The sequence below is a fragment of the Eurosta solidaginis genome, chromosome X (genome assembly GCF_040869045.1).
Source record: "Eurosta solidaginis isolate ZX-2024a chromosome X, ASM4086904v1, whole genome shotgun sequence".
Taxonomy (NCBI): domain Eukaryota; kingdom Metazoa; phylum Arthropoda; class Insecta; order Diptera; family Tephritidae; genus Eurosta; species Eurosta solidaginis.
This window is the reverse complement of record NC_090324.1, coordinates 46333121-46359266: the sequence shown is the minus strand read 5'-3', so window position 1 is coordinate 46359266 and position 26146 is coordinate 46333121. Positions and strand designations below refer to the sequence as shown.

At 38.6% G+C, this 26146-nt stretch overlaps 1 non-coding gene and 1 pseudogene across 1 annotated transcript; both read right to left on the bottom strand.

Moving 5' to 3' along the window:
• Positions 1–4726: 4726 nt before the first annotated feature.
• Positions 4727–4813, bottom strand: LOC137235587 (small nucleolar RNA U3). The gene has a single exon (XR_010947998.1). It is a non-coding gene; the product is annotated as a small nucleolar RNA U3 (small nucleolar RNA).
• Positions 4814–6011: 1198 nt separating this feature from the next.
• On the bottom strand, positions 6012–8147 carry LOC137234901 (angiotensin-converting enzyme-related protein-like; annotated as a pseudogene).
• Positions 8148–26146: the final 17999 nt, after the last annotated feature.

The following is a 26146-nucleotide window of genomic DNA, read 5'->3' as shown; positions in this document are numbered from 1 at the left end:
GTATCGAAAAAAATTCGTTTGAGCCATGTCCGTCCGTCCGTCCGTTAACACGATAACTTGAGTAAATTTTGAGGTATCTTGATGAAATTTGGTATGTAGGTTCCAGGGCACTCATCTCAGATCGCTATTAAAAATGAACGATATCGGACTATAACCACGCCCACTTTTTCGATATCGAAAATTTTGAAAAATCGAAAAAGTGCGATAATTCATTACCAAATATGGATAAAGCTATGAAACTTGGTAATTGTGTTGAACTTATGACGCAGAATAGAAAACTAGTAAAATTTTGGACAAAAGAAGGTAATTTAGAAGTTTTTCAAGCTGTAATTTGGCAGTCGTTGAAGATATCATGATGAAATTTGGCAGGAACGTTACTTTTATTACTATATGTATGCTTAATAAAATTAGCACGACCACGCCCAATTTAAAAAAAAAAATTTTTTAAGTCAAATTTTAAAAGAAAAGTTAATATCTTTACAGAATATAAGTAAATTATGTCAACATTCAACTACAGTAATGATATGGTGCAACAAAATACAAAAATAAAAGAAATTTTCAAAATGGGCGTGGCTCCGCCCTTTTTCATTTCATTTGTCTATGATACTTTTAATGCCATATGTCGAACAAAATATTACCAATCCTTGTCAAATTTGGTAGAGGCTTAGATTCTAGGACGATAACTGTTTTCTGTGGAAAAGGGCGAAATTGGTGAAGCCACGCCCAGTTTTTATACACAGTCGACCATCTGCCCTTCCGCTCGGCCGTTAAAAGGATAACTTGAGCAAAATCGATATATCTTTACTCAAATCAGTTCACGTACTTATCTGAACTCACTTTTTATATGGGTTAAAAGATGGCCGAAATCCGACTATGACCACGCCCACTTTTTCGATATCTAAAATTACTAAAAATGAAAAAATGCCATAATAATATACCAAATACGAAAAAAAGGGATGAAACATGGTAATTGGATTGGTCTATTGACGCAAAATATAACTTTAGAAAAAACTAAGAAAATGAAAAAGTTTTGCAAGGCGAAATCAAAAGCCCTTGGAATCTTGGAAGGATAACTGTTCGTGGTATTACATATATAAATAAATTGGCGGTACCCGAAAGATAATGTTCTGGGTCACCCTGGTCCACATTTTGGTCGATATCTCGAAAACGCATTCACATATACAACTACTACCACTCCCTTTTAAAACCCTCATTAATACCTTTAATTTGATACCCATATCGCACAAACACATTATAGAGTCACCCCTGGTCCACCTTTATGGCTATATCTCGAAAAGGCGTCCACCAATAGAACTAAGGCCCACTGCCTTCTAAAATACTCATTAACACTTTTCATTTGATACCCATATTGTACAAACAAATTCTAGAGTCACCCCTACTCCACCTTAATGCGATATCTCGAAAAGGCGTCTACCTATAGAATTCAGGCCCACGCCCTTTTAAAATTCTCATTAACACCTTTTATTTGACACCCATATCGTACAAACAAATTCTAGAGTCACCCCTGGTCCACCTTTATGGCGATGTCTCGAAAAGGCTTCCACCTGTAGGAATAAGACCTACTCCGTTTTAAAATACTCATTAACACCTTTCATTTGATACCCATATATTACAAAGAAATTCTAGACTCACCCCTGGTCCACCTTTATGGCGATATCTCGAAAAGGCGTCCACCCATAGAAATAAAGCCCACTCCCTTTTAAAATACACATTAACAACTTTCGTTTGATACCCATATTGTAAAAACGCATTCTAGAGTCCCCCTGGTCCACGTTTATGGCGATATCTCGAAAAGACGTCCACCCATATAACTAAGGACCACTCCCTTTTAAAATACTCATTAACACCTTTCATTTGATACCCATATCGTACAAACAAATTCTAATTCGAAACGGCGTCCACCTATGGAACTAAGGATCACTCCCTTTAAAATACTCATTAACACCTTTCTTTTGATACCATTATTGTACAAACAAATACTAGGGTCACCCCTGGTCCACCTTTATGGCGATATCTCGAAACGGCGTCTACCTATGGAACTAAGGATTACTCCCTTTTAAAATATTCATTAACACCTTTCATTTGATACCCATATCGTGCAAACAAATTCTAGAGTCAACCCTGATCACCCTTTATGGCGATATCCCTAAATGGAGTCCACCTACAGAACTATGACCCACTCCCTCTTAAAATACTCTTTAGTGCCTTTCATTTGATAGACATGTCATACAAACACATTCCAGGGTTTCCCTCGGTTCATTTTCCTACATGGTTATTTTCCCTTATGTTGTCATCATAGCTCCCAACTGAGTATGCAATGTTCGGTTACCCCCGAACTTAATCTTCTTTACTTGTTCTTTTTGTATTGTTGTTTTATTGCATTCGTTTTTCATTTCCATTATTTTGCTATCGACTAGAGTTTTTATTAGAGTGCCCGGATAATTATTGTTTCTAAGTATGTCGTTAATTTGTCCCAAAATTTTTCGTCGCTTATTGTTGAGATTTTGTGTATGAGATTTTTTGCCGTGTTTATTTCATATTTTACTTTATCTCCTAGGAGATAAAATCAAAAATGTAACGTACGAAGAGTAAAATGTCAAGAATGTGTTTAGATTAAAGGAAAGACTGTAAAATATACATGTAGATAATGAAGAAGTGCTAGTGTCCTTTGATGTCATGTCCCTGTTCACTAATATCCCCACCAGTCTTGCCATCCGAATAATAATGGAAAAATGGGACCAAATAAATCCACAACAAACATTCCAAAGAACAAATATCATGGCGTATTAAGATTCGGCTCGTTGGGTAACAATTATTTTAAATACAATGACGCAATTTATGCTCAAACGTTTGGCATGCCTATGGGTAACCAACCCTCACTCCTCGACAATAGCTGGGTCGGAGATAAAATCAAAAATGTAACGTCCGAAGAGTACAATGTCAAGAATGTGTTTAGATTAAAGGAAATACTCCAAAATATACATGTAGATGATGAAGAAGTGCTGGTGTCCTTTGGTGTCATGCCCCTGTTCACTAATATCCCCACCAATCTTGCCATCCGAATAATAATGGAAAAATAGGACCAAATAAAATCCACAACAAACATACCATAGAACAAATTTCATGACGTATTAAGATTCTGCTTGTTGGATAACAATTATTTTAAATACAACAACACAATTTATGCTCAAACGTTTGGCATGCCTGTGGGTAACCCTCTCTCCCCGACAATAGCTGATATAATTTTGGACAACCTACTTGACAACACACTTAAAGCACTTAAAGGAAAACTTGACATTAACATAAAATGTCTAGTCAAATATGTGGACGACATCTTCGCGATAGTAAAAAGAAATGATGTGGAACAGATCCTTGAAGCCCTGAACAATTACCACAATAAAATTAAATTAACATATGAAATGGAAAAAGATGCTTGCATTCCCTTCCTCGACGTCAAAATTCACAAAAATAAAGGAAATCTAGCATTTGATTGGTATGCTAAACCCTTATAGTCCGGACGTCTAAACCCCTAAAATATAAAATTAATACGGCAAACAATCTCATACACAAAATCTTAACAATAAGCGACGAACAATTTTGGGACAAAAATTTAAGAAAAATTAACGACATACTTAAAAACAATAATTATCAGGGCACTCTAATAAAAAGTTTAGTCGATAGCAAAATAATGGCAATAAAAAACGAACGAAATTAAACAACAATACAAAAATAAAAAGAAACGAAATAATACTTTAGCGTAACATATATACCGAAGCTCACGGAGAATTTCAGCAAAACACTAACCAACAACAAACACAATATTGCACTTGCCTACAAATCAAACCATACATTAGCGACGATATTTGCACAAACAAAAAGCTCCAATAAAACAACGTAATATAAATAAAATGTAAAGGCAGCGAAAACGAAAAATGTAACAAAATATACATAGGATCAACTAAACGGTCACTAGGTCTTCGGCTTGCAGAACATGAAGCAGAAATACGAAAGAAATAACAAAGCACAGAACTATGTCAACATACCACACAAACTAGGCACGCAGCTGACCTAAGCAACACAAAAATAATAGACAAAAACCAACGAGGAAATGCCAGGTACACATTGGAAAGCCTGATAATATTGCAAAGGAGAGACAAAACGATAAACAAAAAGGAAGATACAGATGACGTTGATTAATGTTTGAATGCCATGTATTACTTAACTTTTTCTTTTCGTTGTCCTTTTACCTCACATATTTCATTTATACATATCGGTTTATACCGATAACCGTTTACCCCGCCGGATAATAGTTAAGCCTAGGATTCGGCGGTGACCGCGAACAAAAGGTTTTTTACCTCTGCCACTTCTTTTGCGAACGTCTAAGAAACCGCCAGCAGCCAAGCCACCAAAGGTAAGCCCTTCAACTCTATTTAAAATTCTAAAATTCATTTTTACACTTCCGTCATCGGAAATATTGAATGTGAGTAAGTGGATTATCTTGCATTTGCCTTTACTTTCATTTTATTGTCTAACCAATTTCATTTATTGTGATTAAGTGGACTGACGTTGCATTTGCATTTCCATTTATTTTAATAAATATTATTGTTCACTTTTTATAACGAATTCGTTTGTGTATTTTCTTTTCTTCTCTCCCCACCATTATTACGAGCGCGCCCTATCTTGGTCTTGCCGCCATAACATTTGGTCCTTCGAGCCGGATGCAGATGCTTTCATTTTGCAATGAAAGTAAATGAAGACTGACTACAGAAATGATCATGTGAAGTATAGTCTCGAAAGAAAGAACACTTAATTGTACAAATGTGTGCTAAAATATGTATTAACAGTGAGAATATTGTGGTACAATGCAAATACATATTTTAGCACACATTTGTACAATTAAGTGTTCTTTCTTAAAATAACCAATTTCCTTTAACTATTTTGATGCATTCCCTTTAACTAGTGGAAAAACTCCTATGATGGCAAGGAAATATCCCTCTCCCTCACAGTCATAATACCTACTCTTCTCCCATAACTTGTTTCCTCCTTTTCGAACATTGTTCAGAATAGGAGGAAAGGGAGACGTGAAAGAAAACTCACAAGGAATTTCTATTTAGAATACGAGGAATGGGAGAAGGGAATTGGGCTGCTAATATTTTATTACCTTAACGTAATATAGTTTACCATCATACCTTTAAATCCGTTTGGTGTATCAATCTCCGTCATGTTGGGCGCAGGTTCTGCCATCCTCCGTTAGGTGGTGCGCAGGTTCTGGTTTTTGGCCGTAGTAGCATTGGAAGCAGTTCCTCGGGTCAACTTGGTTTCGCCTTTAAATTAACGGATTTGAAATTAAGGTGGCTTAGCTATCGTTACTGCCTACTTACCATCATAAATTAATTCCAATCAACGGGTTGCTGTCCAACACAGGCTGTATAGTTTGACCACCAAAGATTTGACCCCATCCAAGTAAACGCCAAGGCTTCTCCACACGACGACTTAAAGCAATTTTCTCGCCCTCCTCAGTGCATACTGGCGTCGTAGCACAATTTTTAGCTAAATCACCCTTTGTAACCTGGTTTAAAAAAAAAAAAAAAAACCCAATCAGCATAATGTTTTAGTTTAAAAATTAGCATTTTGTTCTTTAAATTTCTAAATAAGTGTTTACATTTATGGGTTGGCTTTTTCATTAAGTTTTTGTTCTTTAGCTCGAGAATGCATGCAAGCGCTTAAAATAGGCATTTCAAGGGCTCTTGGTTTTTTAGAAATAATAATGATAATAAGTGCAACGAAGAATTCATTTCTCAATGAAATAAATGAAATAATCAATGAATAAATGAAAAACCAAAAAAAAAAAGGTAGCTAATTATGATTCTCGCAGTTTAACCAATACTGTGCGGTTGTGGGAATTTAGTATAATTTAAACAATAGGTGTTCGGTTATGAATAACACTTACCAATGTAGAGAAACATCGTTATTTGATTTTCTAACCCCTTTCAAGTAGCTTCGGTGCTGCCACGATGCACAGTCGGTTGATTCTCATATTACAAATAGTATTGGATATGGCTAAGCTCATGATGTACAACATACAAGTAATGACTATTAACTTCTGTACACATTTTGATGCGTACTTCGCTATTTTGATAGCGGATGCATACCGAGCGATTGAAAAAAAATTGGTCGCCTAATTCAAACATTTTTTTTTTGACGGTATAATTCTGTTTCTGCATTTCGCCAGCCACTTCAACAAAGGGCTTTTCGGCATATGGTGTGTATAGAGACAGAGCATGTTCCCATGATTGACCCTGCATATTCCCCAACAGCTAAATGGGTATGTCGCCGTTTTCTGCCACGATGTCATCGCCGTAGTGAGCTCGTAAACGATAACGGACATAAACCTGCAATTCACGATAGAAGGGTAAAATGGCGTTATAAACTTTGTCCAAATTTGCTTCAAAATCGAGATCTTCATAGAAGTGTAACCAATAATCAGCGTAAGATGAGTAGCCATTCAAACGCGCTGCCTCGCGAGTCAGCTCAACATAAGTTTTGAAATTTTCGCGCATTGGAGTACCAGCTTTATCATGCCACTCACGCCAATAATGTCTTAATTCCCTTGGATCGCGGCTGTTTGAAAGGCGCTCCTGTGCATGTGGTTCCAACTACAACGCACAAGTTATATCCTTTTTGTATGGGCAAATAATGGCAGTGGCATCATTTGATGGCTTGGAACTAATAGCCTTCATTTCCTGGCAGGGCATCTATACCCAAATCTCCAAGTATGTTAGCTTGTCGCTTCATACCTTCACCTTTGGATTCTACTTATCCTAAAGCGACAATTTTTTGCCACCTCCTTGTTAACAGCGGCATTTTCCGTGGCCACGGCCATCATAGTCTTCCGATTTTCCTCAGTCACATTCGTATTATATATCTAAGAAGTGAGGAGCTCATTGCGCCGGCGTTGACGTAGTAATTCGTTTTCGCGTGTAAAATATGCTTGTGCCTTTGAGTTTGCAGAGTTGCTGCTCAATGAAGCAACAGAATTAGCACAAATACATTTTGCGATCTAAAAATAGTCTGGCGTCATGGCTCGAAGTTTTAATGATTGTTTCTCCGTAGGAGGGTAGCGCAGTACACTGCGGTGCGAACGCGACTGATATGAAATTCGATTAATTCAATTAAATATGTATATTCAAGGAACATACAAATGTTGATTGGGAAGAAATTCTGAGTATAACTTTTTGAATTGAATGAACTGCGGTTTTTCACATGCTGCTCTTTCACGTATACGATTGCCAATAAAATATGGACCATCACCGATACGCGAATCGGATACGCGTATCTTTTATAACTACGATGACGCTTTCTACTTATACTACTATAGTAAACGTATTCACGTTGACTAGAATCCATATTTAAATTGGAAGCGGCAACCGAAGTGCTCGCCTCAGAGCAGTCTATATCCATGGCGGCAGGTGAATTGTTTAGCCTTACTATTCTGTTCATACCTGAGTTGCCTGAAAATGTTTCAGTGGATAATGTTCTTAGTTGTAGCACGGAATTTGTATCTTCCCAATAATTACGAGCCCATTTTACGCAATCTAAGAAATTGCTGGATCTTTCATCGATCAGCTCTGTCTTAACAGATCCCAAAACCTCTAATGGTCGAATACCCTATAAATTTATAATGCGTTCAATGAAATTGGGAACGATGAATGTGATGAATGTTGTGCGGCATTTTCCGCTGATTGGGTACCTATACCCGCAAACTTATCGCAAGCCCGCTGCAATATATGTATGTTCGATTGCATTTGGGAAACTCTCCAATGCATAGGTATACTCCTTTTATAAATGCACCATCGCCATTCCGCCCCTGGCGTGGGAAACGCGGTATTTGATTATACCATACCCTGGAGAAGGTCAATACCGGGTGTGGGTGTGTGCCAACCAAGTAATTCATGCCATTGCGTAAACACTCCTTTGTTAGAAACTGTATTGAGAATATTTTCCAAAAGGATTGTGGCTGCAGTCGTAAATAGGGGATAGGACAGTTCGTTTGCTTCCACAGTATTTTCCATAGTGAACATATTCACGACTTTTCCCAAAAATGCAAGTGTCTTAGCTCCAGGCATATGGTTAATAAAATCTGAAAACCATATAACATCTTCGGCAGCGTGGAGATATCGCTTCAGGACTTGCAGCGCAGTGAGGTGCTCCATGCACTGTGGTGTTATTATATTTAAATGATACACCAGAGCCGGAACCGATAAAATTTCTCTTAGAAATTGAGTTAGTAAATTACAGGGTCACTATCGCTTTCAAAGACACAGGTTTAATAGAAAGATCCTCACGAGCGGTGCCCTTTAAAAGGATTTATCGCACTGTTTGGAAGAAACCGCACTGCACTAATTTCCCTGGAATATTACAGCATATTTTTTGTAAGGCAGGCTGCACCTTATCAAACTGTTTGCTTCTGAGAATGCCCCAAGACTTTGGTGATGTGAAGACAAGTAAAGTATGCAAATACAATGCCAATGATTTGCTATCGGTATGATTTTCTGGTCTTATGACCTACAACATTTGGCAGCATAAACTCAAAAAAAAAAAAAGGGATTTGATATGTGCCAACCAAGGCAAGCCTTTATCTTTGTGTAGACAAAGTGCTGCATATGACATCTTGGGCGAGTCTGATTCCATAGCTTTATTCAGATTTCGACACAAACGGTCAAATCGTTCACGCGATGCATCAACCACTACGGCTTGCTTTTTGTGTTGAAAATGTGTAAGGAAGCGTAGCACAACTGGGTATACATTATTTGCAGGTAAGAGCGCGACATCTTTGCCATTTCTTTCATTTCCAATTAAATTGCCAAAATCGGAAACTATCTTCTGTGATACTGCCTACGTGCCACATATCCCTTCTATTGCGCTTGTATTTGCATGGCTGCCCAATCACGAAGTTTTTTTTCAAAGCCCTTTCCTCTCTTGCCGCTTTGGTATGTTCCAAAAAAGAATTTTTCTGCGATTCGGAGGATACAAACATTTTCTCGTATCAACTGACACGAGAATGTTGGAGCTCAGTACATTCACATTTCAATTAGTTTTGCGTTGGCAATTTTCATCCACAAGATTAAAACCTGTTCAAACATCGCATCATCGTATACAACTTTAGCTTAAAAGGTAATATCCACTTTAATTTCAATAATAAACAACGAAATTATAGTTTTTCTAATTTCTGTAAGAATATCGATTTTCAAGTGGTTCTAGAAGGCTAAAACGAAACAAAAGAAGAAGAAATTAGAATCTTTATAAAATTATCAAAAAAGGAACGATACTAGCATACTTACCCAGCACCAGTTTTTTTTCATTATGAAAATTCATTCAAAAATGTCTCTATACTCATTTCCATGAATGAATGACATTTTTGAATGAACAAAACAAGGGTGCCACTCGATGACATTTGCCTTTGTCTTTTCTTACGCCGTAAACACATTGCGCGCGACCCCATGAGATCACAAGTTGGATCCGCGGGATCCAACAAACTCGAGTGTTAGTAACCGAACAAAAAATCAACTAACGAAAACCCTGAAGATACAGCCTGGTTTCACTGAAAACACACGCGCCAGGTTGTATTTCGATAGTTTTCCTGACATTCGGCCGTCTTTTTGCTTCTTTCTTTTTTTTGAGAAAAGTTTTTAGTTTGAAAATTTGGGCATAAAAACAATCAAAATCAGCCTGCTTGGAAAAAAAGGGGGGTTAACCACTCGAGACCGAAATAATTTTCGAGGTTTATCTGTGCATGATTTTGTTTGTGTTTTACATTTTAAACATGTCACACTCAATAGTGGTCTCGCTTTCATGACAGAAATTGATTTTTTTGTGTATTGAAGTTTCGACAGACTTTCGTCAGTCGCTTTTTTGCTTGAAATCCCAGCAGGGATAAAGTAGTGTCATCTATGCTTTCGATGTTACAAACAAGGGAGAAATTAAACTTTTTAGAACAGACTTTAAATGTAATGTCGCGTCAGGACTCAGACGCAAGCTGTCCCTAAATACTGTCATGACATGACCACTATGTATCATTACAGTGCAATGGGCAGCACCGCACAGCGGTCTCATTCCAACTATTGGAAGAGTGAACAGCTGACAGCTCTACAAATTTCCACACTCGTTAGTGTAGGCTATTCCCGCCATGGTTGTGTTGGAATCAACAAACACACCACAATTTGTGATTCTCACACAACATGGCCCAAATCAACACAAAGCGTGTTCCCAGACAGCGAGTAAAGGCCTCTTTACATTTGTCGCACATTTATATGCACGACGTCATTTGACTAGTCATTTTACAGGGTTATATTCACAGCCACATTTGTATCGGCGTGGGTGAGTTTTGTGACCAAATTTTTGTAGGGCAACTACAAGGAGCCGTGAAAATGCACGGATAACTCGTGATACCATCTGCTACACAAATGTAGCGTATATTACCGCATATTGCCTGTATTAGGCAAACACCACAAAAATGACTGCTTTCAATATCAGAATTTCATTATGATGAGGATATTTACCAAAATTAAAGATACCTAAAATTATATTAAATATAACAGTGGTTTCAATCACTACAAATCCATCATTACATCGACAGAATAACTTAAGAAGATTATTCGTTCCACACAACCCTTTATCCCGAGTACGCCAACCCCGACCTCAGCCACTTAAGCTCCTAGTACCGGCTCATAAGCCACCCAATCTAAGGGCATTTACGAATGTTCTACTAACAATTTGATATTCCAGAATGACTGGATTGTCCCACAAACGCGCCAAGACGGAGGCACGCGGCAACACATTCAGCGCCCCCTGCCGGCTATGTCAAAAGTCGCACAGCATAAGGCTCTGCCCGATTTACCGGGGCATGACGAACATGGATCGACTAAAGACAATCATATATTTGCGATATTGCACAAATTGCTTATCGCTATTCTACCAACGGAAGACATGCCCCAGCGAAGATCGCTGTCATCGGTGCAACGAGCAGCACCACACGTCAACACACCTCGACGACGTTCCACCACCGTCCCACGAGAGTGATAGCGAAGAGAGCTCCGACGGAGCCCTATCAATCCACGTCACGGAACAAACCCTGTGGTGGGAAGCGGACGTCGCCGAGGAAGAGATCGAACGACGGGAAGATCCTACTTCAATGCTAGCCACGACACCACCGGGCGGTTCAGGACCACAACGTTTCCGACCGCTCCTACGGCATGAAAGGCTTTCAAACTTACAACGCGGGGATGGCGGGGAGACACGTCCTTTCCCCCCATCGCACCGCTCTGCCGGGCGGCACCGTGGCGACGCGGAACCGCGTCCGTCCCGCTCGTCACGACGCTCAATTGGCAGGGCGGCCCCGTATAATGCTCGTGCCCAAGTAACTACGCTCGCGCGCCAACCAACAACGCCAGCCGGCTTCAGAACGGGACGCCTCCGGGAGACTCCTCTAGCAACGACCATTACACGCGCATTCGTAGCCATAGCTCCAACGGCGGTCGTCCGGATAGCAGCAGGAGGGAAGCTCCACGCAGTACGCGCCCTTATCGATCCGTGCGCTCCGAATTCAATCATCGATGCGAATCTCGCGAAGGACCTCGGGTTAGAGCGAACGGGCACGTCCTATCACGTGAAGTGCACGCTTGTGCTGCGATGGAAATACGGGGTAACGGGAGCAGTGACGACCCAGGCCACAGTGGTGTCGCGATATTCACGGCTTAGTCCGACAGCAACTCTGGATCCATCGGTAGCCACGCCATTCCAATTTATGAAGCTGGCGGATCCAGCTTTCCACCGGTCTACACCTGTCCGGCTCACACTAGGTGCCGACGTCTACGCCAGCCTAATGTTTAGCGGCACACCACCGTCGAACGTCGGAGGGCTGCTGACTCAAGCCACCATATTCAGGTTGGTAGTGTCTGGAGCTCACCAGCAATAATCGGTTATATGTCCATTCAATAAGTAAAGTGCACTAAAATCAACCCATGTCTATTTCGACTAACATCTCTTTATTCACAGGAATCCCGCGGAGAAGCGTCTGGCGTCGGTCGAATTATGTACCCTGGTCACACTATTTTTCTTCCATACGCATTTACAGCATGGCCTAAATTTAAGTTGAGATTCGTTAATTTTAAGTTGAGAATCGTTCTCGCGAGCCCTTTGGGACTTGGTTGTTGGGGCGTTACGATCGTTTCGAAGTTGCTCGCCGCAAGGGGGCCGGCATGTTTAGGCCACAAGCCTAAATATGGCGGTGCACCCTCGTATTACTTAACTTTTTCTTTTCGTTGTCCTTTTACCTCACATATTTCATTTATACATATCGGTTTATACCGATAACCGTTTACCCCGCCGGATAATAGTTAAGCCTAGGATTCGGCGGTGACCGCGAACAAAAGGTTTTTTACCTCTGCCACTTCTTTTGCGAACGTCTAAGAAACCGCCAGCAGCCAAGCCACCAAAGGTAAGCCCTTCAACTCTATTTAAAATTCTAAAATTCATTTTTACACTTCCGTCATCGGAAATATTGAATGTGAGTAAGTGGATTATCTTGCATTTGCCTTTACTTTCATTTTATTGTCTAACCAATTTCATTTATTGTGATTAAGTGGACTGACGTTGCATTTGCATTTCCATTTATTTTAATAAATATTATTGTTCACTTTTTATAACGAATTCGTTTGTGTATTTTCTTTTCTTCTCTCCCCACCATTATTACGAGCGCGCCCTATCTTGGTCTTGCCGCCGTAAAACCATGTTTCTCACATTAATGCAATGTTTTTTGTTTTTGTTATTTAATACAGAGAGAGCACCCCTGAAAAAGCTAGAGAGACTAGCGAAACGTCGGTTTGAAAGATGAAATAAATTGTTTTATTTGCATCAAACGCCAAATGGTCAAAATAGCCTAACAAAAAATCCTAGTTAAACAGTTTTTTATTTGGCGTTGCCGTTGCGCTGCCTGTGGATTGCGAACATTCCTAACAGGCATTTCTGAAAGTGTTTTTATACTCAGTTGAGCAGAGCTCATAGAGTATATTAACTTTGATTGGATAACGGTTGGTTTTACAGGTATATAGATATAGACTTCCATATATCAAAATCATCAGTATCGAAAAAAATTTGATTTAGCCATGTCCGTCCGTCCGTCCGTCCGTCTGAAAATGAACGATATCGGACTTTCGATATCGAAAATTTCGAAAAACCGAAAAAATGCGATAATTCATTGCCAAAGACGGAAAAAGCGAGGAAACTTGGTAGACGGGTTGAAATTATGACGCAGAATAGAAAATTGGTAAGATTTTGGACAATGAGTGTGAAAACAACCCACTTTTAAAAGAAGGTAATTTAAAAGTTTTGCAATATGTAATTTGGCAGTCGTTGAAGATATCATGATGAAATTTGGCAAGAACGTTACTACTCTTACTATATATGTGCTAAATAAAAATTAGCAAAATCGATTTAAAAACAAGCCCACTTTTTAAAAAAATTTTTTTAAAAGTCAAATTTTAACAAAAAATTTAATATCTTTGCTGTATATAAGTAAATTATGTCAGCATTCAACTCCAGTAATGATATGATGCAACAAAATACAAAAATAAAAGAAAATTTCCAAATGGGCGTGGCTCCGCCCATTTTCATTTAGTTTGTCTAGAATACTTTTAATGCCATAAGCCGAACAAAAATTTACCAATCCTTCTTAAATTTGATAGAAGAATAGATTCTATGACGGTAACTGTTTTCTGTGAAAATGGGCGAAATCGGTAGAAGCCACGCCCAGTTTTTATACACAGGCCACTGTCTGTCCTTCCGCTCGGCCGTTAACACGATAACTTGAGCAAAAATTGATATATCTTTACTAAACTTAGTCCACGTACTTATCTGAACCCACTTTATCTTGGTATAAAAAATGGCCGAAATCCGACGATAAACACGCCCACTTTTTCGATATCGAAAATTTCGAAAAATGAAAAAATTTCCATAACTCTATACCAAACACAAAAAAAGGGATGAAACATGGTAAATTGATTGGTTTATTGACGCAAGATATAACCTTAGAAAAAACTTTGTAAAATGGGTGTGACACCTACTATATTAAGTAGAAGAAAATGAAAAAGTTCTACAGGGCGAAATCAACAGCCCTTGGAATCTTGGCAGGAATACTGTTCGTGGTATTGCATATATAAATAAATTAGCGGTACCCGGTCCACATTTTAATAGATCGCGAAAACGCCTTCTTACTTACTTACTTAATTGGCGCTTAACCGTCTAAACGGTTATGGCCGTCCAACAAGGCGCGCCAGTCGCTCCTTCGCTCCGCCAACCGGCGCCAATTGGTCACACCAAGAGAGTTTAAATCGTTTTCCACCTGGTCTTTCCAACGGAGGGGGGGCCGCCCTCTACCTCAGCTTCCATAGGCGGGTTCCGATAGAAACACTTTCTTGGCCGTAGCATCATCTTTCATTCGCATAACATGGCCTAGCCAGCGCAGCCGCTGCGTTTTAATTCGCTGGACTATGTTGATGTCTGCGTATAGCTCATACAGCTCATCATTAAATCTTCTTCGGTACTCGCCATCGCCAACGCGTAGAGGTCCATAAATCTTTCGAAGAACTTTTCTCTCGAACACGCCCAAAGCCGCTTCATCTGCTGTTGTCATGGTCCATGCTTCTGCTCCATATAGCAGGACGGGTACGATAAGTGACTTGTAGAGTATGATTTTCGTTCGCCGAAAGAGGACTTTAATTTTCAATTGCCTACCTAGTCCAAAGTAGCATTTATTGGCAAAACTGATTCTTCGCTGGACGCCTTCAAATATACATATAAGGGCCACTCGCTTTTAAAACCCTCCTTAATGCCTTTAATTTGATACCCATATCGTACAAACATATTCTAGAGTCACCCCTGGCCCACCTTTATGGCGATATCTCGAAGAGGCGTCCACCTATAGAACCAAGGATCACTCCCTTTTAAAATACTCATTACCACTTTTCATTTGATACCCGTATCGTACAAACACATTCTAGAGTCACCCCTGGCCTACCTTAATGGAGATATCTCGAAAAGGCGTCCACCTATAGACCTAAGGCCACTCCCTCTTAAAATGCTCAGTTACACCTTTCATTTGATACCCATATCGTACAAACACATTCTAGAGTCACCCCTGCTCCACCTTTATGGCGATATCTCGAAAACGCTTTCACATATACAACTAAGGCACACTCCCTCTTAAAATACTCATTAACACCTTTCATTTGATACCTATATCGTACAAACAAATTCTAGAGTCAGGCCTGGTCCACCTTTATGGCGATATCCCTAAATGGCGTCCATCCATAGAACTATGGCCTACTCTCTCTTAAAATACTCTTTAATACCTTCCATTTGATACACATGTCATACAACCACATTCCAGGGTTACCCTAGGTTCATTTTCCTACATTGTGATTTTCCCTTATTTTGTCTCCATAGCTCTCAACTGAGTATGTAATGTTCGGTTACACCCGAACTTAGCCTTCCTTGCTTGTTAAAAGTAACTTAAAGTAAGCTTGCTGTGTTACACAACATATAAGCGTTTTCAATATTAATGTTTTTCACAAAACATTTTATAGGCGTTGAGGGTAAATAAATGTTTATAAATATTTTAGCTGTAAAAGTAAATGTTTATTTGTTTTTTTTCGGCCCTCAATATTTAAATGATTCAATTTTTCGAGCTCGAAGCCACGCATAAATAAAAACCAAATATTTTATATATTTCAATAAATATATTTGTTTAATGATTGATCGATATTTCGACCTCAATCTGATATCATCTGCAGGAACTCTTGGCTGTGCCTGATCGATCTCAGATTGGGGTCGAAATATCGATGAATCATTAAACAAATATATTTATTGAAACATACAAAATATTTGGTTTTTATTTATGCGTGGTATTGAGCTCGAAAAATTGAATAATGTGAAAGTAAACTGTAAATGTTGAGAAAGAAAAACACGAACAATTTATTTGTCAACTTTTTTCAACTTGCAAAATTTTTAAATTATTTACATAAACGTTTGTATATGAAAGAGAATGCCTGCATTTAAACCGCTTTTTGAATTCTCCAAGAATGCGTTTGAATTGCAGCTAAACCTGATGTAATTTAGGTATGAAACTAGGAAATTATATATGTGTGCACCTGTATTATACGTATAATTTATTGAAATAATTGATTTTTAACACTTTTTGCTTATATATAAGAAACTTTTGTTAATTGTCTATAATATTATTGTAAATCATAGACTGAATAAAAAATAAAGAAAGAAATTGTTAAGAAGTAACATTGTTTAAGGGCACCTCTTGTATTTAAAGATCTGTCACTCCTTTAACACGTGGCACATTCTTACTCGGCACTGTATTCAGCTACTTAATTTCACTACTTTCTAACTGTTCTTTTTCTTCATATATACTTATACAAATATGATCTGTACATATATTATATTACTTCACTTCTGATCAGACCGCGTGAATAAAAAACGCAGCATATATTTTATACGTGCTAAGTTTGCACTTGATAGTATTTTATTTCATCAGGTTATGACCCCAGATTGGCTTAAGATGACCGAAGAAACAATCCATATTTTCCACCGACAAAACAACAGCAACTACAGGTTGTGGAAGTTCAATGTCGATGAGGTATTAAAAGGCGATGGTTTACTAGAAATAGTACAAGGGATAACAAAATTCAACGATTCGGCTCCCCAAGATCAGAAGGACTTATGGATGAAGCGTGACGGTAAAGCAATGGGAATTCTTATATCTTCCATTGAACAGGATCAAGCAAACCACGTACTAACATGCACTAGCTCAAGAGAAGTCTACTTAAAATTAGCAAATATTCACGACAAACATAGTGATGTAAAATTTATGTACATTTATGAATAATATTTTTCACTACGAATGCAGGAAGACGAGTCAGTCGCAGATCATGTGTCAAAGGTGTCAGCAATGGCAGCGGAAATAGAGGCACAAGGGGAAAAGTTATCCGAAAATATCAAGATGGTACGAATCATAAGCAGTTTGCCACCAACGTTCCAAAACTTCAAAACTGTTTGGTATAACTTAAAGAAGGCAGAACTATAAACAATTTGATGGCCAAATTACAGTTCGAAGAAGATCAACTCAAGAAGAGTAGTGGCGGAGCTCTAAGCGAAGCAGCTTTCAATGCAAAATCCGAAAAACCAAAAAAGTCAATTGCCGAAAGAAAGCGAACGTCAAAATGCAACTAAACATAAAAAATAAAAAAATGCAACTACTGCATTAAAATTGGACACTGGGAGAGAGAATGTCGTGCAAAGAAAAAACAATTTAAAGAAGGAAGGTTAAGTTCGGGTGTAACCGAACAATACATACTCAGTTGAGAGCTATGGTGGCAACATAAGAGAAAATAACCATGTAGGAACCGAGGGTAACCCTGGAAAGTGTTTATATGACATGTGTATCAAATGAAAGGTATTAAAGAGTATTTTAAGGGGGAGTGGGCCATAGTTCTATAGGTGAACGCCATTTAGGGATATCGCCATAAAGGTGGATCAGGGTTGACTCTAGAATTTGTTTATACGATATGGGTATCAAATGAAAGGTGTTAATGAGTATTTTAAAAGGGACTGATCCCTAGTTCCATAGGTGCACGCCGTTTCGAGATATCGCCATAAAGGTGGACCAGGGGTGACTCTAGAATACGTTTGTACAATATGGGTATCAAACGAAAGTTGTTAATCAGTATTTCAAAAGGGCGTGGGGTTTAGTTCTACAGGTGGACGCCTTTTCGAGATATCGCCATAAAGGTGGAACAGGGGTGACTCTAGAATGTGTTTGTACGATATGGGTATCAAATTAAAGATATTAATGAGGGTTTTAAAAGGGAGTGGTGGTAGTTGTATAGGTGGTCGCCTTTTCGAGATATCGGCATAAAGGTGGATCAGGGGTAACTCTAGAATGCGTTTGTACAATATGGGTATCAAACGAAAGGTGGTATTGAGTATTTTAAAAGGGCGTGGGGCTGAGTTCTATAGGTGGACGCCTTTTCGAGATATCGCCATAAAGGTGGACCAGGGGGACTCTAGAATGTGTTTGTATAATATGGCTATCAAAAGAAAGGTGTTAATGAGTATTTTAAAAGGGCGTTGGGCTTAGTTCTATAGGTGGAGGCCTTTTCGAGATATCGCCATAAAGGTGGACCAGGGGTGACTCTAGAATGTGTTTGTACGATGTGGGTATCAAATTAAAGATGTTAATGAGGATTTTAAAATGGAGCGGTGGTAGTTGCATATGTGGTCGCCTTTTTGAGATATTGGCATAAAGGTGGACCAGGGGTGACTCTAGAATGCGTTTGTACAATATGGGTATCAAACGAAAGGTGTTAATGAGTTTTTTAAAAGGGAGTGGGCCTTATTTCTATAGGTGCACGCTTTTCGAGATATCGCCATAAAGGTGGACCAGGGGTGACTCTAGAATGTGTTTGTACGATATGGGTATAAAATTAAAGATATTAATGAGGGTTTTAAAAGGGAGTGGTGGTAGTTGTATAGGTGGTCGACTTTTCGAGATATCGGCATAAAAGTGGACCAGGGGTGACTATAAAATTTGTTTGTACGATATGGGATCAAATTAAAGGTGTTCATGAGTATTTTAAAAGGGAGTGGGGCTTAGTTCCATAGGTGGACGCCGTTTCGAGATATCGCCATAAAGGTGAACCAGGGGTGACTCTAGAATACGTTTGTACAATATGGGTATCAAATTAAAGATATTAATGAAGATTTTAAAAGGGAGTGGTGGTAGTTGTATATGTGGTCGCCTTTTCGAGATATTGGCATAAAGGTGGAGCAGGGGTGACTCTAGAAGGCGTTTGCACAATATGGGTATCAAACGAAAGGTGTTAATGAGTATTTTAAAAGGGAGTGGGCCTTAGTTCTATAGGTGGACGCCTTTTCGAGATATCGCCATAAAGGTGGACCAAGCGTGAATCTAGAATGTGTTTGTACGATATGGGTATCAAATTAAAGGTATTAATGAGGGTTTTAAAAGGGAGTGGTGGTAGTTGTATAGGTGGTCGCCTTTTCGAGATATCGCCATAAAGGTGGACCAGGGGTGACTCTAGAATGTGTTTGTACGATATGGGTATCAAATTAAAGGTATTAATGAGGGTTTTAAAAGGGAGTGGTGGTAGTTGTATATGTGGTCGCCTTTTCGAGATATCGGCATAAAGGTGGAAAAGGGGTAACTCTAGAATTTGTTTGTACGATATGGGTATCAAGTGAAAGGTGTTAATGAGTATTTTAAAAGGGAGTGATCCTTAGTTCCATAGGTGGACGCCGTACTAACATGCACTAGCTCAAGCGAAGTCCACCTCAAATTAGCAAATATTCACGACAAACATAGTGATGTAAAATTTATGTGCATTTATGAAGAATATTTTTCGCTACGAATGCAGGAAGACGAGTCAGTCGCAGATCATGTGTCAAAGGTGTCAGCAATGGCAGCGGAAATAGAGGCACAAGGGGAAAAGTTATCCGCAAATATCAAGATGGTACGAATCATAAGCAGTTTGCCACCAACGTTCCAAAACTTCAAAACTATTTGGTATAACTTAAAGAAGGCAGAACTATAAACAATTTGATGGCAAAATTACAGTTCGAAGAAGATCAACTCAAGAAGAGTAGTGACGGACTCTAAGCGAAGCAGCTTTCAATGCAAAATCCGAAAAACCAAAAAAGTCAATTGCCGAAAGAAAGCGAACGTCAAAATGCAACTAAAATTAAAAAATAAAAAAATGCAACCACTGCATTAAAATTGGACACTGGGAGAGAGAATGTCGTGCAAAAAAAAAAACAATTTAAACAAGGAAGGTTAAGTTCGGGTGTACCCGAACTTTACATACTCAGTTGAGAGCTATGGTGGCAACATAAGAGCAAATAACCATGTAGGAAAATGAACCGAGGGTAACCCTGGAAAGTGTTTGTATGACATGTGTATCAAATGGAGGGATTAAAGAGTATTTTAAGGGGAATTGGGCCATAGTTCTATAGGTGGAAGCCATTTAGGGATATCGCCATAAAGGTGGATCAGGGTTGACTCTAGAATTTATTTATACGATATGAGTATCAAATGAAAGGTGCTAATAAGTATCTTAAAAGGGAATGATCCCTAGTTCCATAGGTGGACGCCGTTTCGAGATATCGCCATAAAGGTGGACCAGGGGTGAATCTAGAATACGTTTGTACAATATGGGTATCAAACGAAAGGTGTTAATCAGTATTTCAAAAGGGCGTGGGGTTTAGTTCTACAGGTGGACGCCTTTTCAAGATATCGCCATAAAGGTGGAACAGGGGTGACTCTAGAATGTGTTTGTACGAAATGGGTATCAAATTAAAGGTATTAATGAGGGTTTCAAAAGGGAGTGGAGGTAGTTGTATAGGTGGTCGAGATATCGGTATAAAGGTGGAAAAGGGGTGACTCTAGAATTTGTTTGTACGATATGGATATCAAGTGAAAGGTGTTAATGAGTATTTTAAAAGGGAGTGATCCCTAGTTCCATAGTTGGACGCCGTTTCGAGATATCGCCATAAAGGTGGGCCAGGTGTGACTCTAGAATTTGTTTGTATGATATGGGTATCAAATGAAAGGGATTAATCAGTATTTTGAAAAGGAGTAGGCCTTAGTTCTATAGGTGAACGCCTTTTCGAGATATCGCCATAAAGGTGAGCCAGGGGTGACTCTAGAATGCGTTTGTAGAATATGGGTATCAAACGAAAGGTGTTAATTAGTATTTCAAAAGGGCATGGGACTTAGTGCTATAGGTGGTCGCCTTTTCGAGATATCGGCATAAAGGTGGACCAGGGGTGACTCTAGAATTTGTTTGTACGATATGGGTATCAAATGAAAGGTGTTAATCAGTAGTTTAAAAGGGAGTGATCCTTAGTTCCATAGGTGGACGCCGTTTCGATATAACGCCATAAAGGTGGACCAGGGGTGACCCTAGAATTTGTTTGTACGATATGGTTATGTGACTCTAGAATGCGTTTGTACAATATGGGTATCAAACGAAAGATATTAATGAGTATTTTAAAAGGGAGTGAGCCTTAGTTCTATAAGTGGACGCCTTCTCGAGATATAGCCATAAAGGTGGACCAGGGGTGATTCTAGAATAAGTTTGTACGATATGGGTATCAAATGAAAGGTGTTAATGGGAATTTTAAAATGGCGTGGGGCTTAGTTCTATAGGTGGACGCCTTTTCGAGATATCACCATAACGGTGAACTTAAGGTGACTGTGGAATGTGTTTGTACGATATAGGTATCAAATTAAAGATATTCATGAGGCTTTTAAAAGGGAGTGGTGGTAGTTGTATATGTGAAAGCGTTTTCCAGATATCGACCAAAATGTGGACCAGGGTGACCCAGAACATCATCTGTTGGATACCGCTAATTTATTTATATATATAATACCACGAATAGTATTCCTGCCAAGATTTCGGGGGTTTTTATTTCGCCCTGCAGAACTTTTTCATTTCATTCTACTTAATATAGTAGGTGTCACACCCGTCTTACAAACTTTTTTTCTAAAGTTATATTTTGCGTCAATTAACTAATCCAAACACCATGTTTCATCTCTTTTTGCGTATTTGGTATAGAATTATGGCATTTTTTCGTTTTCGTATTTTTCGATATCGAAAAAGTGGGCGTGGTCATAGTCCGATTTCGGCCATTTTTTATACCAATACAAAGTGAGTCTAGATAAGTATGGGAGCTGAGTTTAATAAAGATATATCGATTTCTGCTCAAGTTATCGTGTTAACGGCCGAGCGGAAGGACAGACGGTCGACTGTTTATAAAAACTGGGCGTGGCTTCAACCGGTATCGCCTTTTTTCACACAAATAAGTTACTGTCCAAGAGCCTAAGTTCCTACCAAATTTCACAAGAATTGGTAAATTTTTGTTCTACTTATGGCATTAAAAGTATCCTAGACAAATTAAATGAAAAAGGGCGAAGCCACGCCCATTTTGAAATTTTCTTTTATTTTTCCATTTTGTTGCACCATTTCATTACTGGAGTTGAATGTTGACATAATTTACTTATATACTGTAAAGATATTAAATTTTTTGTTAAAATTTGAATTAAAAAAATTTTTTTTTTAAAGTGGGCGTGGTCGTTCTCCGATTTTGCTAATTTTTATTAAGCTTACATATAGTAATAGGAGTAACGTTGCTAACAAATTTCATTATGATATCTTCAACAACTGTCAAATTACAGCTTGCAAAATTTTAAGCTACCTTATTTTAAAAGTGGGCGGTGCCACGCCCATTATCCAAAATTTAACTAATTTTCTATTCTGCGGCATAAGTTCAACTCACCTACCAAGTTTCATCGCTTTGTTCGTCTTTGGAAATGAATTATCACACTTTTTCTGTTTTTCAAAATTTTCGAATTCGAAAAAAGTGCGTGGTTATAGTCCGATATTGTTCATTTTAAATAGCGATCTGAGATGCGTGCTCAGGAACCTGCGTACCAAATTTCATCTAGATACCTAAAAATTTACTCAAGTTATCGTGTTAACGGACGGACGGACGTGGTTCAATCAAATTTTTTTTCGATCCTGATGATTTTGATATATGGAAGTCTATATCTATATCGATTCCTTTATACCTGTACAACCAACAGTTATTCAATCAAAGTTAATATACTCTGTGAGCTCTGCTCAACTGAGTATAAAAAAGTGATGGCGACAAACAGAGAGACAAGAACGGTTATGAAGTAGCATTTACTGCATCAACGTCAGATGTGCGCTAACAGCGCCGTACCATGACGTGTGGATGGCAGACTCAGGTGCTACCGAAGACATAACTTCACATAAAGAATGGTTTATCGATTTAAAATTATCAAATTCCAATCGATTTGTTGACATTGCAAATAATGAGAAATTGCCAATCCTAGGTTGCGGCGATGTAAAAATGTATGCTCTTGTATACACCAAATGGACACCTCTTGTTCTCACTAACGTCCAATATGTTCCTCAACTAAAACAAAACCTGTTTTCTACAGGCTCAGCAACAACAAAAGGGTTTTCCATGCTGATGGAATCTAAACGATGTGTGCTGATAGACAAAAATAAAACCATGTTGGCCGCCGGTATTCGTGACTCTCAAAAGCAATTTAGAATGTTATTTAAGCAAAGAAATGATTATAAAGCAAATTCGGCAAAGATCAATACAATGCAGCAATGGCACTGCAGACTTGGGCACATAAGTACAGCAACAATCAGGAAATGTGTGACAGAGGTTTAGCTGATGGCATAAATGTGAGCTGCTGTCAAATAATGGACGATGTTGTTGGCCAGTGGACTAAAAGTTTTGTGGCCTGAAGCAGTGAGAATGGCCGTATGCATCCTTAATCGATCAGCATCGGCTAGTCGGGCAAAAACGCAATTCGAATACTGGTTTGGCAAGAAGCCCGATTTGATTAACTTAAAGGTTTTTGGACCTGAATGCATGGTTTATCTACCCAAACAATTTGGGAGGAAAAAGTGGGATGCTAAAGCAAAGAAAATGTATCTAGTTGGCTATGAACCTTCAGCAAAAATTTTTCGTCTGTACGATCAAGAGACAGCAAAAATAATTGTTAGTTGCGATGTTGTTTTTAATGAAAAGGCAATTAGAATTGGGTCATTTAGCAAAGACGACGAGGGTGATACGAGTAATGAAAACACTGAACAAGATGAAAGCGTTTCATCGTCTTTTCAGCCGCATATGTCCAGCACTCCGAAGAATTCTATGAAAAAAGAGACTTCAGCAAACCGATATGCCAAATACATCAAATGGTTCTACGTTACAAAGTTCTGATGCAAGAGAGCATAACCGTTATGGCTTGCGTAAGAAAGTTTTACCACCTGAGCGATTTGGATACGATTACATGGGCTGTTTAGCAACTATTTCAGAACAAGATTCATATGAAGATGCCATAAATTCGAAACACGCCGTGAATTGGAGAACGGAAATAAATGATGAAATCAATTCCCTTGAGCTTAACCAAACTTGGAAGTTGGTAGAAAAACCCAATGATAAAAATATTGTGGGATGCAAATGGGTGTTTAAAATTAAATCAATCCCAAAATCAGAAACCAGTGTTTAAGGCGCGGTTAGTGGCTAAAGGCTATTCACAAGAACCCGGTATCGACTATAAAGAAACATATTCGCCAGTAGTGCGATGTGATTCAGGGAGAGTGGCTATGGCGGTAGCAGCCTTTGAAGGCATGGAGATGATGCAATTTGATGTCAAAACTGTCTTTTTATACGGAAAACTCCATGAGGAGATTTATATGGACATCCCACAAGGCATCAATGTCTCTCAAGCTCAAAATCAAGTTTTGCGCCTTAAAAGGGTCTGTATGGGCTTAAGCAGGCATCTCGTAATTGGAATTCAAAGTTTGTGGAATTTCTGCAAACATTTAAAATGCAGCAGTCTAGTGCTGACTATTGTGTGTTTCACGGCAATATTGAAAATAGTAAGATTATTTTGCTTCTATACCTTGATGATGTGTACATATTATCCCAAAACTAATACGCTTTAAATTTATTCATTGAAAAATTATCGAGTGAATTTCGTATCACTTATGGCGAAAACAACTATTATCTTGGGCTTGAAATTTACCGCGATATACCAAACCAATCTATAAAAATTAGCCAACGTTCTTACATAAAGAAAATTCTTCAACGCTTTAACATGGATGATTCAAAAGGTATTTCAACGCCTAGTGACGGTAATACATATCTATCAAAACGTAGTGAGGAAGCTACTGTAAGGTACCCATTCAGAGAAGCTGTTGGCTGTTTGATGTTTGATGTTTGCTGCTACAGTATCCAGACCAGATATATATGCCGTTGGTGAAGTGAGCAAATTTACAGAAAATCCCAGAAACTCCCACGTACAAGCTGTTAAGAGGATTTTTAGTTACCTAAAAGCAACCATGGACTGCTGTATAGAATTTAGGCCAGGTAATTCTCTTAAATTTGAAGGTTATACTGACGCAGATTTTGCTCGTGATGTCGATACAAGAAGTTGTAGATCTTCAAGGCTATGCAATTCTATTAAACGACAGCGTTGTGACATGGAGAAGCCACCGTCAAAAGACTGTTGCGTTGTCAACAACAGAGGCCGAGTGCATGGCCGCCTATGAAGGAGCTAAAGCACTAATTTGGCTTCAACAACTTTTGGCTGATTTTGGTTATAACCTTGATTCCCCTGCGGCCCTTAATATCGATGATCAGGGTTCAATTCGACTAATTGGAAATCAGGGATTACACCATAGTACAAAGCATATCGACATAAGGTTACGTTTCATCAGAGATTGGCAAAAAGCCAAAATGGTTGAGTTCAAATACGTCAACACAGAATTACAACGTGATGATATATTTACAAAGCCACTGACAAATCAACGCTTTAGGAATAATTTGCAGCTTTTAGGAATGTCGCTAGTCAAACAATGAGTGAGAGTGTTAAGAAGCAACATTGTTTAATGGCACCACTTGTATTCACTTGTATTCTTACTCGGCATTGTATTCAGCTACTTAACTTCACTTCTTTCTAACTGCTATTTTTCTTTATATATACTTATATAAATATGATCTGTACATATATTATATTACTTCACTTCTCATCAGACCGCGTGAATAAACGTAGCATATAATTTGTACGTGCTAAGTTTGCACTTGATAGTATTTTATTTCATCAGAAATAAAAATTATCGTTTGAAAAAGCATTAGTGAACAAACTTCACCTGGTCTTTCTTCGCTACACTTAACACTTCCAATTAAAAGGGTCCATAGTTTTTCTTTAAAAACGTTATAAATTCACTTTATTTATAATTTAATAACTAAGTAATTAACTCGTTAAAAACTTGACTTTAAAAATTCAAATTCAAAGTACTAATATGATTGCGTATTTTGAATAAATACCCAAAAGGATCGCGTCCGCGGTTGCCGGTTTATAGTGCCAGACTGTTGGTACGTTGCCGTTTTTTTGATGGCGATGGCCCTTCGTGGGTATTGGCACCTTCCAATTCGC